The sequence below is a fragment of the Aethalodelphis obliquidens genome, unplaced genomic scaffold (genome assembly GCF_003676395.1).
Source record: "Aethalodelphis obliquidens isolate GAN/ISIS:26980383/991018 unplaced genomic scaffold, ASM367639v1 scaffold5, whole genome shotgun sequence".
NCBI classification, from domain to species: domain Eukaryota; kingdom Metazoa; phylum Chordata; class Mammalia; order Artiodactyla; family Delphinidae; genus Aethalodelphis; species Aethalodelphis obliquidens.
This window is the reverse complement of record NW_020837949.1, coordinates 17,644,512-17,655,807: the sequence shown is the minus strand read 5'-3', so window position 1 is coordinate 17,655,807 and position 11,296 is coordinate 17,644,512. Positions and strand designations below refer to the sequence as shown.

At 44.4% G+C, this 11,296-nt stretch overlaps 1 pseudogene; it reads left to right on the top strand.

The window, feature by feature from the left end:
• Nucleotides 1–4,102: 4,102 nt before the first annotated feature.
• Nucleotides 4,103–4,690, top strand: LOC113618546 (BET1 homolog pseudogene; annotated as a pseudogene).
• The last annotated feature ends 6,606 nt before the right edge of the window (nucleotides 4,691–11,296 follow it).

Genomic DNA, 11,296 nt, shown 5'->3' with positions numbered 1-11,296 from the left:
GCGGTCGCCGATCACGTCACGCCGCGGCCGGCCTACCAGCCCGCACGCACCGCTCGCCGCGCGTCTGTGGCCCCGCCCCGGCCCCGCCCCGCGACACCATCACCCAGCTCCAAGAGCGAATGAAAGAAGCACTGCCCGCCGGGGTTTTCTGGCAGCGCTGGCAGCGGCTTTGTCATCTGAGTTATTGAAAGTGGCGGCTGCCGTCCAAGTCAAGTAGGGCTGGACCTTGGAGATTATCCCAGATCGTCACGAGGCGGGCGAGGGGCTGAGGTGACCTGCTCGCTGGCATTACCTCGCGGAATCCTCTGTGATCTGCCTGCCCTCGTTTTACAAATGGGGGAAACTGTAGTCCTAAGAGGCAAAGTGACTTGTGTGAAGTCACACAACCAGGTGTTGTGTTACCAGAGAGCTCTAACTCCCCAAAAAGCCTGCTTTCATTAATATTTATTAACACAGCACGATAACCAAGGCACACCGTTCTGAGAAAAAAGGCAAGTTTCAGAACAATATGTATAATACGGTCCCAGTTTCTTGGGGGGCAAAAAAAAGGTATGCGTATGTGCTTGTGTGTACATTTTTAAAATTCAGGAAGATTGAACACTAACCGCCTGTAGTTGTTTCCTCTAAGAGGTGAGACTCTGAGGGACTTTCACTTCCTATTTTTTATGGTTTTTTATTTGACATTTCTATAAAGTGCATATATTTTTGTAAGCAGGGAAATAGTCAATATCTTTGAGCCTCACTTTCCACCTACCTTCCAGAGTAATAATGAAAATGTATTTAATGTATCAGTATGGTAAACGCTTAGCACAGTGAATAGCCCATCAGTAAATTGCAAAGTTTGTTCCCTTCTCCTTCCCTCTAATGGTACGGCTTTGTGTATTTGTCAAACTACTACTCAGAATCATTACTGCAACTCTGCTCAGATCCTCCAATCCTACTGCATGGAAATTTAGCCCCAAGGGTGTTCTGATCTGCACTAGAGAAACGTGAAAATATAACAAAAAGCAAAACCCGTGGCAAGACAAGGTAGAGACCTGTTCCACTCTGCCTGCTTTACCTGTCTCCAAAGGTGTAAGCATACCCCAGGCAAACAGCCTTGCCACACAGGGCAGGCAAGAAGAGTCGCCTCTGTGATTACTGAGAACCTGAGCAAATCCTATGTTGACTGGGATCTCAGATCTTCAAAAGTGAACTTGGGAAATCCTGACAAGCATCCAATGCCCAAACCTCCCCCTACAGGAAAGTTGCGAATCAGATTCCCCTAAAGGCACCTGAAGCTGAAGCCGCAGCTCCCACCTCCTGCACCTCCAACGGCCATGGCAATTTCCAACCAGAGCCTATAAAACCAACTAAGACTGGTTTTCTGATCAACAAAATGCAGTTCCTCTGGGCCTTAGTAGGCACTCTTTCCTCTACCAGGCATGCCTTCTCCCAGATATCCATATGGATAGCTCATTTGAGCAAACACACAAAGGAGGCTGCACACGTTTGCACTAATGTCACCTTCTCAGAAAGGTCTGATCATCCTGTACAAAATAGCAGTTCTATACCTCCAGAATTCCTAGACCCCTTGCCTTGCTCTTTCTCCGTAGCACTTATCACCCATCCAACAAACTAGATATTTTTCTTATTTGTTGTCTGTCCCCCTCCCCCCTCAAAAATACATGCTTCATGAGAACGGACATTTTTGTCTGAATTGTTTGTTACTATATCCCCATTGCCTAAAGCAGTGTCTGGCTTATAGTACAGGCTCAATAAAAATTTACTGAATTATAAATGAGGACAAATTCAGTGTGGACCCACCACATTCAAGCAGGACAGCCCAGTTAGAGGGAATGTAAACTCTTGGGTCACTCCAGTGTGTATGCTCTGTGGGCTTCTGACCGGTTTCCTGTCCAAAGCATTCCTCTTCCCCCATCTTCCCTTCCTACCATTTTACTCTCTCTTTCAAAATTTTTGGAGACATTTAACTGAGTTTCTTTATGTAACCGGAGAAGGCACTAGATTCTCCAGCTCACTCATCAGCTCCAGCGTGTCTGATTAAGCCTTTATTGTTTATGCTCTGACGCCTGCTATGAAAGTAACAGGTAGACTGATGTTCGTTTAAGCAGATGCTATTGGGGCCCGCAGCAGTTCCCTTATACAATGAAAAGTATGCGGGTACCCACAAGGAGAACCACAAGTTATCTTTTCTTCCAATCTAATAATCTCTCTTTGCCCTTGAGGCTTCAAGTTGGGAGAGAAGGGAGGGCACGGAGCACGGGGATGGGACGAGGGGTAAACATTTAATGAACACCTACTAGATGCCAGGCACTGCGCTAGGTGTCAGGGACATAATTATATGCAAGACCAGGGTGTCTGCCCTCAGGACTAGCTCTGGCTGGTTGGAGGAGCAGTATGACTTCAGAGTGGAGGCTGGATTGGATGGGAACAGGGCTGGAGGGAAGATGGAAGTCAGCTGGGAGCCTGTGCACTCCAAGCAAGAGATGAGAGTAGCCGGTGGCAGTGGGGATGAAGATCGCAGGGCAGGGGGAGGATTTGAGAATCATGGAGGAGTGGAATCAGCTCAGCTTGGTGATTAATTACTAGCTAAGATGAGTGAGGAGCAGAGATGGTGATTGGCAGGTTTCTGACTTGGGCATCTGATCGTGCCATTTGTGGGTAGAGAGAACTCCGGAAGAGGAGACCATGGGGCATCCAGACACACTCTTTTTGGTAGAAGCTAAAACAAACGGGGACCCATAAACAGTAAGCAGTGCTGGGACCTGAAGCACGGCTATCCTACCCCACCCTCGTGAAGGCTTCATCTGTTACCTGTACACTGAGGACTCCCAAATCTTACCTCCAACCCAGACCTTTCTCCTGAGCTGCTACCCAAATACCTGGGGACATTTCCACTTGGGTATCCTACAGGCGTCTCAAACTTAATTGTACCAGTTGTGTTCAGAAGCATTTTTGGAGACTCAGTTCAGAATGGCGAAGGAGGCTTTAGTCCTGCTACATTCGACTGTATTGGGCTGGCCAATAAGTTCATTCAGTTTTAAGTAAAAATAAAGGCACGTTTTTCATTTTCACCAAGAACTTTATCGAACAACGTATTCATTAACTGAACGAACTTTTTGGCCAACCCAGTAGAACTCAGTTCCCGTTTCTCCAGCGTGTGATTGTGTCACCACCTGCATCATAATTACTTCAAGGTCTTGTTAAATTACAAACTCATGGGACCAACCCAGACCCACTCAATCAGAATTGCTTGGGATGGTGCCTGGGAATCTGCAGCTGGACCAAGTTCCAGGGGATTCTTAGGAACACGTGTGTCTGAGAGGAGGCTAGAAGGGGTCAGCTGCCAATTAACAGAGCTTCCATGAATAAATGACTATGTTAAGCTTAATAGTAATAGTAATAACCATAATATTTGTAGCTACAAAACACTTTTACATGCCTTATTTCATCTGAACCTCTTGCAGCCCTATGAAGTCTTTTTCCCCTCATCTTAGAAACAAAAAACTGAGATTCAGGGAGACTAAATGATTTATTCAAGGTCTCGAGTTGACGTTTCTGATTCCAAGTCCACCAGTGCTCACAGCAGCATCACTGAATCAGTCAACTTGTGAGACAGGCCACGTGGCTGAATGAGGATGAATACACCCCACTTCTGAAGAGTATTGGAGCTCAGACTCACCATGCAGGGTCTCTTTAATGGCTGGAGCATTCTGCCTGGGGCAGGGATCAATCACTTTAACCCCGGGTACCACAGATAACAGATCAGAGGTATAAGAGCACCTGGAGCTCTCTAAGGTTCTGGGGTACCGTAGAATTTCACCTCTTGCCCTTACTTCTAATCTTGATGTTCTGGGCTGCCATTTGTTTAACCTACAGTTTCTGAGATTTCTTTTCACACAATCCTTTGCCTGACTCTGCCTGTGATTGTTCCCTTGAACTCCTATCCTTTAAGACTCAACCTAAAGACTACATTGTTGTCGTGGCGCTTTAGGGGAAGAAGTTGGTGTTTCGCCGGGCCCTGGTACTGAGGACGCGGTCCGGGTGGCCCCTGGCCTCTTCCTACCCACCCCTCCGCCCGCCTTCCCCCCCACCCCCGCTCCTCTGGCGGGATGAGGCGTGCAGGCCTGGGTGAAGGAGTACCTCCTGGCAACTATGGGAACTATGGCTACCCTAATAGTGGGTATAGTGCCTGTGAAGAAGAAAATGAGAGACTCACGGAAAGTCTGAGAGGGCTTCCCTGGTGGTGCAGTGGTTGAGAGTTCGCCTGCCGATGCAGGGACACGGGTTCGTGCCCCGGTCTGGGAAGATCCCACATACCGCGGAGCGGCTGGGCCCTGTGAGCCGTGGCCGCTGAGCCGGCGCGTCCGGAGCCTGTGCTCCGCAATGGGAGGGGCCCCAACAGTGAGAGGCCCGCGTATCGCAAAAAAAAAAAAAAAAAAAAAAAAAAAGCAAGAAAGTCTGAGAAACAGTAACTGCTATAAAATCTCTTTCCATTGAAATAGGCCATGAGGTTAAACATCAAAATAAATTATTAGCTGAAATGGATTCACAGTTTGATTCTACAACTGGATTTCTAGGTCAAACCATGGGAAAACTGAAGATTTTATCCAGAGGGGGCCAAACGAAGCTGCTGGTTTCATGGTTGTCCTTTTCTGTCATTTATTGGATTATTAAACCGAGGTGATGCAAGCAACTGTGAGTTTGGAATTTGTTCCAACTTCACGGCTTGGAGTATCACTTCAGTAAAAATTCAGCATCAAAACATTCTAAATTTCAAATAATGCTATGGCTTTTTCCATCAAAGATTCCTGAATTTTACTTGTCTTATAAGTCACATTAGATAATACAGTGCTCTTTGGATACTGTTTCTTAATGATTCATTTTTTTGCCCCTGTTTTCAGGGGTATTGACATGGGCCGAGGTCAGTCTGGCCCTAATAAGTTTTTTCCTGTTTTTTGCTGTCAGGTTAAATAGCAGTGTAATATCCTGTTGTTACCATAAATGTAGGTTTATGTTCCACATAAAGAAACTTAGTGGGAAAATAACAATGCCTGGAGAGGCTTGTGCTGACCTCTTGAGGTGGTGAGAAAGTTTGTGATGGATGGTAAATGTATTTTCCTGAACTGTCATCGCCCCTGATGATGTACTCTCCTTGCCTCCTCTATTTGGTTAAAATTGTAGGCTGATGTCTTTTTACCTACAGTTTTCCTAATAATTTTTGATGATATGACTCTTCTTCCACCTCTGCCCAAGGACCTCATTCTTTAATAAAACTTGTTATTTTGGCATATTTCTAGTAAGGTTCAAAACAAATGTGTACCCGTATAGTTGTCATTTTATATTAACTTTATATATATACCATTGACTTGGCTTATAATAGTTTTATGATTTTAGCTACTTAGGCCATTTGGTTATCATTTATGACAGAATAATGTGAAGCTAAAGTAATTGCTAAGCTCTGAATGGAAATAGAATGTTCAAGAAAAGTAAAAAAAAAAAAAGGCTCAACCTAGTCATCCCTGGCCTTACCCCTCAGGTTGCACTTGGTGTTTCCCTCTGTCTGTGCCTATGGCTTAGCACCCTGTTTGTGCTTATCACATTGCTTTGTAACTATCTGTCTGTCTCATCTCCTTGATTATAAACTCCTGAGAGCAGAGAGTGTGTCTGGCTGATCCTCCAATTCCTAGCATAGCCCCTTGAAAGGAGGTACTCAAGAGCTGTTTGTTGAATTAATGAATGAAGGAAGCCCACCTGTCTGTACTGCCTGGAACTCCAAGTTACATGCTCAGTACAGAGCTTCCATCGCCATTGCCTTCAGCAGAGGAATCTTTTCTTACCGTGGTCCGTGCCATACAAAGTTTTGAGCGCTTCTGAAAACTGGAAGTGGCCCAGCCCTGCTGATAACCCTTGGCCTTGCCTTAGGGGGCAGGCTGTTTGCACGTTAGCTCTCAGCCCACTGAAAATCGATGACATACAAATTAGAACAGATGCCCTTTTCACTTACCAAATTCGCATTAAAACATCTACTGGCCAGTATTGATAAACATAACATGAAGTGGGCGTTCTCACAGAGCTCCAGAATGAGCTATTATACTTTTCTAGGGATGGCATTATAAATGATCACCGCCACCAACAAAAAAAATGTTCATACTCTTGAACCCAATGACTACGCTTCTAAAATTTCCCTTAAAGAAATAATTTTAAAAAGACAAGGTGCATGTAGAATGGGTTGTTTGTAAGAGCGCAAGTTATTTGTAATAATGAAAGTTATTTATAATAGTAGAAGCTGTAAGTACTCAGAGCCTACAGTAAAGTATCCTCCAAGAACTTAGGAATGAGGAAACTGCATTTCCCACTGAGCGCTGAATGGCAGAATCCACCCAAAATGGATCAAAAACCAAAGACACAGTCAATGGAAGGAGAGAGAAAAGCTACTGGCTCACAGGACTTGATTGAGGGCATCAATTCACAAAATAAATATTGTGTCCATCAGAAGAGGTTTTGCACACAGACATGCAGAAATCAAGAGAGTGACCATGGGCAGAGCCCACTGAAGCCCTCGTGGGCATCTCGGCCAGCAGATATCCTGAGTTCTGTTCTATGACAAGACCATTCCCAAGATGAGAAGAAGGCACTAGACCACGAAAATGGAGCCATTAGAGGTAGTCCACCCTTTTCCTGGTTCCAAGCTCACCAGGGGACCATCTGATCACCCTGGCACTTGACCACAGGAAGAGTTGTGGCATTCTGGTGTCTTTCTCCTGGTAAACTAAAAAGGAGTTTACAATTAAGTTAGCCTTCCAACACAGCCAAAGGGGATGTCGTTTATGCCAGTGGTACCATGCATACTCCCTATGTGTGCGATGGTTGTATTTCTTACTGAATGACAAAAAGGGTGGCATTCTGATGTCTCCCTCAGGCCCCTGTGCAGTGAAGTTAGCACAAATCAATCTTTCAGAAGCTTCTCATCACTGGGCATGGCAAGAACAGTTCCAGCCGGCCTGTTCTTCACACCAACTGCACATGCAGGCGTCTAATCATGATTTCTACAGGGAAAGAGAAATCTGAAACAACCAAAATGTTCAACATTAGGGAAAAGCTTAAATAAATTATGCTATACCCATCCCATGCAATATAATGTTGTCATTTAAAATCTTTTTTGCAAAGCCTACTTTATTACTTAGAGAAATATTCACACTACATGTTAAAAATGTGTGATTCAGGGACTTCCCTGGTGGTCCAGTGGTTAGGACTCCGCGGTTTCACTGCAGGGGGCACGGATTCAGTCCCTGGTCTGAGAACTAAGATCCTGCAAGCTGCGTGGCATGGCCAAAAGAAAAAAAAAATGTGATTCACACTTCAAAAAAAATTTTAGGCAGTTTCTTATAAATTAAACACACAATTACTACATGACCCAGTCATCAAGTTCTTGGACATCTGTCCCAGAGAAATGAAAACATATCTTCACATAAAAAGTTGTACATGAGTGCTCATAGCGGCTTTATTTAATCGCCAAAAACTGGAAACAACCCTGATGTCCTTCAACTCTTTTTGGTAGAGGCTAAAATAAACTGGGACAACAGGCAATACGGCTGACCTACCTCACCTCTAGTTAAACAAACTGGTACATCCATAGCACAGAATAGTACTCAGCAATAAAGAGAAGTGAATTAGTGATACACAGCTGGACAGATCTCAAGGAAATTATGCTGATTGGAAAAAAACAATTCTAAAATGTTTTATATATATATATATATATATATCTCAAAAGGCCATTATGATTCATTTATATAACATCTTTGAAAACACAAAATTTAGACATGGAGAACAGGTTAGTGGTTGCCAGGGGTCAGGAATGAGTGAGCGGGTGTGAGAGTAAGGGGGTGTGATTATAAAAGGGCAAAATGAGAACTCCTTGTGGTACTGGAACTATTCTGGGTTTCACTGTGGTTGTGGATACATGAAACTACACACGTGATAAAACTGTAGAGAACTAAACACACACACACTCACAAATGTGTTTAAGTAAAAGAGGGACATCTGAATAATATCAGTGGATTATAAATGTCAGCGTGCCGCTTGTGATATTGTACTATAGTTTTGCCAAGATGTTACCATTGGGGAAAACTTGGTAGAGGGTATGTGGGATCTCTGTAGTATTTCTTACAGCTGCATGTGAATCTACAATTATCTCAAAATAAAAAGTTTGATTTTAAGTGCAATACAGAATTGTAGATGCAACATGATTGCCTTATACAATATTTTTGACCTATACGTACACACAAAGTATCTACAATTATTGGCTTTAGGTAGTAGAGATGTTGGATTTTATGGGTGATTTCTGACTTTGTCTATATACTTTTTAATATTTTTCTAATTCCCTACCATGACCATGTATTAATTTTATTTTATAAATATAATGACTGTCTTTAAATATAGCATGTTTATTTTTCATAACCATATCTTAGTGCTGACTCACACAAAGCTTTTATCAATGATCCACCCAAAACTTTTAAATATAAATTGATGCTAAAGTCGGAATTCCCAATCCTATGCTTATACAATTCAGTTTTCAGAACAAAAGATAGGACCTTACACCTGAACTCTGATGATCAAGTTGTCCAGCTTCCTCAGCTGCAACAGAAAGACCTTGGGTTAAGAAGAACCCTGGGGTCCTTCCAGCCCTTACAGTCCATGGGCCTCATGCTGGTATAAGGCACCTGCTGCGAACCTTGGTCTGTCTGTTTAGAGATTATCTCTGAGATTATCCCAAAGACTGAAAGTGATCCACCTTCTCCCAGACCACATTTCTCCTTTATTTTAAAAATAATTTTTTAAATTTTTATTTTTATTTATTTTTGGCTGTGTTGGGTCTTCGGTGCTGAACGCAGGCTTTCTCTAGCTGCTGAGAGCGGGGGCTACTCTTTGTTGCGGTGCGTGGGTTTCTCATTGCGGTGGCTTCTCTTGTTGCAGAGCACGGGCTCTAGGTGCGCGGGCTTCAGCAGTTGTGGCATGTGGGCTCAGTAGTTGTGGTTCGGGAGCTCTGGAGCACAGGCTCAGTAGTTGTGGCGCACAGGCTTAGTTGCTCCACGGCATGTGGGATCTTCCTAGACCATGGCTCGAACCTGTGTCCCCTGCATTGGCAGGAGGATTTTTAACTACTGTGCCACCAGGGAAGTCCCATGATCATATCTCTTGAGGAGCAGCTCAAATTAGAGTGAGAACCTGCCTGCCTCCAACCCTCTGCCTTCCACCCCACGTGGCAGCAAAGTCCCCATTTGCACAGGGCAGTAAACTGCCAATAATGGCATGAGACTGCCAGCAGCAGGAATCCATGAGTTTATGAGTCTATAAAATCATTCACTTTCACTGCTGGAACAATTCACATCTCCTAGGTTAATAAGAAATATGCCTTCGCAAACACTGAGTTGAGGACAGCATGGGGGAATCCCACCTCTGTTGCCACTTTTCCTAAAAAACAACTCCTTGCTCTCTGCAATCCTGTTTCTACCTTCTGCAATAATTAGGGCAGCTTCCCCTGCCTGTCCCCCACACCTCTCTCTGCCCCTGTATAAATATATTCTGATTCTCTGAAGAACCCTGACTAATACACCTTGCAAAAGTTTTCTCCACTTTCAAATGAAATCACCATTCCTTTAAAGTTGTCTAATATAAGGAATATTATGCAGCCATGAAAACAAATGAGGTAGATCTCTATGTACAAGTATGAACTCATTTCCAACTCATATTATTGAATAAAAACAGCAAGTTGCAGAGTGATGTATTTATGTAAAGTTCTTTCCTTCCAGAACTCACAAAACTATATTTTCCAAGGGAATATCTGTAGCTACGTAAACATCTAGCAAAGGATCTGGGAGCATTCATACCAAACAAATAACAGTAGTTAAATCTATAAAGGTGGAGATAAGACCAAGGTGGGCTCAAATGTTTCCATTTTTACAAGGGGAATGTGTATGCTTTGTATAATTAAAATTCATTTTATGTAGCAAGTGAATAAAGGAGTTGACCAATGATTTGATTTACAAGAACTGAACCTGCCTGACCCATGGTCTTCCTCATCCTTTCATTTCATCCTTCCAGCTCTCCAGGCTCAAAACTAGGGAGTCACCTTTGACTCCCCTCTTTCTGTGGTGTCCTCCCACCATCAACCCATCAGGATATTCTGTGGGCTTTGTCTTCAATATCTAGTGATTTCTAACCTCGTCCACCACCAGCTCTCATATTTTCTCACCTGTGTTATTGTAAGGGCTTAACTTGCCTCCAGTCTTCCCCCATCACTTCCTCACTGCCTCTTCTTGATACGGCAGCCAGAGAGGTCCCAGGAAAGCCCTGCCCCCTGCCCTTTGCTCCTCTAACCTCATCTCTCACCATCCTCCTCCTCACTCACTCTCTCGTTCTGCTCCAGCCATAGGGATGCCTTGCTCTGCACTTGACACAATCCTGCCCAAGGGGTTTTGCATTTGCTATGCCCGCTACCTATTTAAAGTGGACCGCCTCCCCCTGTACTCCCTATCTCCCTCCCCTGCTTTATTTTCCTTCTTAGCCTTTATCATATCACCATCTTTTTAGGAACGAAAAAAAGTAAGTTGTTTATTGAGGGCAAGAGGATGTGACCAATATAAAAATGAAAAGCTTATCTGGGGGGCTTCCCAGGTGGCGCAGTGGTTGAGAGTCTGCCTGCCGATGCAGGGGACACGGGTTCGTGCCCCGGTCTGGGAAGATCCCACATGCCGCGGAGCGGCTGGGCCCGTGAGCCATGGCCACTGAGCCTGCACGTCCGGAGCCTGTGCTCCGCAACGGGAGAGGCCACAACAGTGAGAGGCCCACATAACGCAAAAAAAAAAAAAAAAAAAAAAAGCTTATCTGAGACTTCCCTGGTGGCGTAGTGGTTAAGAATCCACCTGCCAATGCAGGGGACACGGGGTCGATCCCTGGTCCAGGAAGATCTCACGTGTCGCGGAGCAACAAAGCCCGTGTGCCACAACTACTAAGCCTGTGCTCTAGAGCCTGCGAACCACAGCTACTGAAGCCTTCGCACCTACAGCCCGTGCTCCACAACAAGAGAAGCCACTGCAATGAGAAGCCCGTGCACAGCAACAAAGAGTAACCCCCGCTCGCCACAACTAGAGAAAGCGTGCGCACAGCAACGAAGACCCAATGCAGCCATAAATAAATAAATAAATTTATTTTTTAAAAAAAGCTTATCTGGCTTTAACTGACTCTGCTTTCTCTGCTTGTCAAATGGGAGTTGGATTTTATTTGTACATTT